General features: G+C 36.6%; 1 pseudogene; it reads left to right on the top strand.

Annotated features, from left to right (window-relative positions):
* The first annotated feature begins 837 nt into the window (after positions 1 to 837).
* On the top strand, positions 838 to 952 carry LOC112482605 (annotated as a pseudogene).
* Positions 953 to 3740: the final 2788 nt, after the last annotated feature.

Genomic DNA, 3740 nt, shown 5'->3' with positions numbered 1-3740 from the left:
GAAAGAAACATCCAAACCTGTAGAAAGCCTTAATAATTTTTTGAGCCAAAATTTTGAAAACACACCAAAAGCTAGACCTCAATGAATTGAGAAAATGCTCCAGAGAAAAGGAGTTTTGCAGTTCTTTTTGTGTATTTAGACTCAAAAGGAAAAATGTAAGGAAGGTTACATAAAATCTTTTGCTGGTAGATTAAGTTGGTGAGAGAAAGCAAAGCAAAGAAGTCTCTAGGATTTGATAAAAATGAAAATGGAGAGATACATAATTATTGTTTGTTTTTACATTGGTGGGCACGGGATCGCCAACATTTAATAATTGCAGCAAAGAGAGATGATATATGGGCAACAAGACAACAAGAGGCTTTGCTGTAATTGTGCTCTGTTGCCCGTGGGTCTGTTCTTGAAGGGTTTGGAAGAGAAAATTACTCTATTTCAAAGGTATGTTATCCTAGATGCACAAGAACAACAAACAGGATTAATTTAAGGTAAAGATTAACTTTTTACTAAGAAAGCTATTGGCCTGGAATGTAACTACCCACCATCACCTGTCCTGTTAGCAGTTAATGTTCAGACCATCCTGTGTGGTTACTTTTGGTCACTGGGCTTGTCAGGCCTGCTATGTATTCTCCTGAGCAGATAATTTTATTTTTGCTGCATTGTTTGCCAAATTCAGGGCCAAAATTTACTCCTGCCTACCGACAGATAAGTCCCTTTGTCAAATGCTCAGTACAGATTCTGTAAGAAAATGCGAACTCTTGCAGAGTTCAGAGGCGTTGCCCAGGTAGCCCACTACTAGGGTAATTTTTCAAAGTATCAGATTTATGTTTAAAATCCATCTGAATCACTTCTCGGCCTTTTGGCTAAGATCAAGTGTAGTATCTGTTCTTATCAGTTTTAAATCCATCTGAAACATATATGTTATCACCATAATGACTTTACTTTCATATAAACATCTCCCCCCCCTATGTATGTGAGTTAAATCAGTAGATAGGAAGATGCTCCGACTTTGTACTATGGCCCCATCAAACTCTCTGGAATACCACCGAGGACCCACAAGGTTATGGTTATTATGGTTTGAGAAGTAGGGCCATATGGAAAGATACTTAAAAATAGTCATGGGATAACCACATCCAACATGACAATACGACAAGCTCCACAAACCCATTTCTCAGTGAAACTGGTGAAAATTTTAAAAATTAGAACCACTTCTCTGGAAAAAGTCTTATAGGTGTCCAGTAAATAAATATACATTTATTCAAAGAAATTTACAAAAATTTGGTGAGGACTGAGAGATTCTGTGATATTTGAATGGAGACCCCTACCCACCCTCCCCCAGCTAAAGAGATGGAAACTCTATGCCACACTGTTTCAACTAAGAACCCAGAGTATCCTCTGCACCCAGAGGGCTGTCTTCCTGGGAAGGGAAGATGTTAGTGTTTCTCCTCCTGCTCTCAGATATCTGTTAATGAGGCTAAATTCCAGGTGAGTTTGGCAAGAGGTGGGTGCTTGCTTTGCTTTCTTCACCCAACTCCTGTGCATGGTATAGAAGCTTTATTTTGGATGTAGCACAGCTGAAAATGCTGGGACCTCCATCACCCTTGCCCTGGCTTATGGGGTGGAGTTTCCACATCTAAAAAGTAACCAAAGACACTTGAAACTGCTGCTCCCCGCTTCCACTCTCCACTAAGCACTCAGCTACTAAAGTAACTCAGAGAAAAGGATTCCATTGTCCCCAGTCCTAGCTCCCTAGATTCTTCCCAGGTGGTGGAAGGGGAGTAGGGTGAGGGAGAAGCCATAGAGCAGAGAGCTCCAAATCCTTCAGCAAAGTAACTGGATTTCATTTGTCAGAGTGTGAAGTTCAAGCATGAGGGCACTTTTCAAGAGAATAGAAGTTGTAAGGAAAGGCAGTTGGGATTAGATTAAAGGATTCACTGGAGATATGGGCTAAACTATAGATTTAGGTTGCCAGAGGTAAAAGGGGATAGAAACAGCTAGAAAGAAAGAACCTTCCTGGAGTTAGAGTAAACACCAAGCACTGACTTCAGGAACTTTTCCTTCAAAGGAACCAGAATTTGATTGGATTAGTCTGTGAATCAATACATGCCCCAGGGCAGTGTTGAAAACAATAAAGTGATCCCCCAGAGATTGGTGGAGGTTAACAAGGATGTGTGATCAGGGAAAGACGCAACAAAGATAGCTTTGCCTAAACCCACAGACATCCCAAAGTGAGAATGGACATTTCTAAATAATCTAACCATTCACTAAACAATTAAAGAGGCAAACAACAATAACAAGTTTGGGGGTGGGGGGTGGGTGGGTGACCAGTACCCAAAGATGCTATGTTATAAAACAAAGTCAAATTTCCAACATAAAATTTTGAGACAAGCAAAGAAAAATTAGAAATTACTGTCACATTAATGAAAATGAAGGCACACCATACTATCACATATTGGGGTGTAACTAAAGCAGTGCTTACAGAGAAACTAAGAGTTGTTATATATATAAAAATAGAATACAAATCTCAAGTCAATATTCTAAAAAGAAAAGCGAACTATACCTAAGCAAACAGTGAACACATAATCATCTTAAGGAATAAAGAAAAAGGATTTGGAAAACTCCATTTCATAACAGAAATATTCAACCAAAATAAAAGGGAACTTTTTCGTCCTAATGAAGTTCATGTATGAAAACCCATAGCTAATGTCATACCTACTGGTGAAAGACTATGTTTTCCTGCTAACATCAGGATTAAAGCAAGGATATTATTCTTGCTACTACTACTCAACATTGTACCAGAGGTCTTAGCCAGGACAATTAGACAAGAAAAAGAGATTAAGCATCTAGAGTGGGTAAGAAGTGAAATTATTCCTGTTTACAGATAACATATATAATCCTATATATAGAAAATTCTGAAGAATTCACAAAAAGAAAATGATTAGAGTGAGTAACCAGTGAGTTCAGCAAAGATGCAAAGATACTAGAACAAACAAAAATCAGTTGAAATTCTATACACTTAAAATGAGGAATCTAAAAATAAAATTAAGAGAATAATTCCATCTAGAATAGCAGCAATAAATAAATAAACAAACAAATAAATAATAAAATTTATATTTAACCAAGTAAGTGCAATATTTATACACTGTAAACTGTAAAACATTGTTGAAAGAAATTAAAGAAGAACTTAATAAATGGAAAGACACTGCATGTTCATCAATGGGAAAAGTTAATATTGTTAGGATTTACACATATTCCCTAAATTGATGCATATATTCAAAGAAGTCTCTATCGACATCCCATTTTCCTTCTTTACAGCATTGACAAGCTGACCCTAAAATTCATAAGAAATCACAAATGACTCAGAATAGGCAAACAACCTAAAGAATGAGAAGTCATAGTTTCCACTTCGAAATCTACAATAAAGCAACAGTAATCAAGACAGTGCAGTGCTAGTTTAAGTAAACATATAAATCAACAGAATACAATTGAGAGTCCAGAAACAAACTCATGTGTTTATTGCCAGTTGATTTTTGGCAAGGATATCAAGACCATAAAATGGGAAAAGAACAATACTTTTAACGAATGAAGCTAGGGCAATTGGATTTCTATGTGAAAAACAATGAAATTGGACCCTTATCTCTCACTATCTAAAATAACTAACATACAATAGATCAAAGACCTAACTGTAAGAACTTAAACTATAAAATTTTCACAGGAAAACAAGAAAGTTAAATTTTGTAACCTAG

The sequence above is a fragment of the Pteropus alecto genome, unplaced genomic scaffold (genome assembly GCF_000325575.1).
Source record: "Pteropus alecto unplaced genomic scaffold, ASM32557v1 scaffold185, whole genome shotgun sequence".
In the NCBI taxonomy this organism is placed as follows: Eukaryota; Metazoa; Chordata; class Mammalia; order Chiroptera; family Pteropodidae; genus Pteropus; species Pteropus alecto.
Note: the sequence above shows the minus strand (reverse complement) of the source record. Positions and strands in the feature narration are given on the sequence as shown.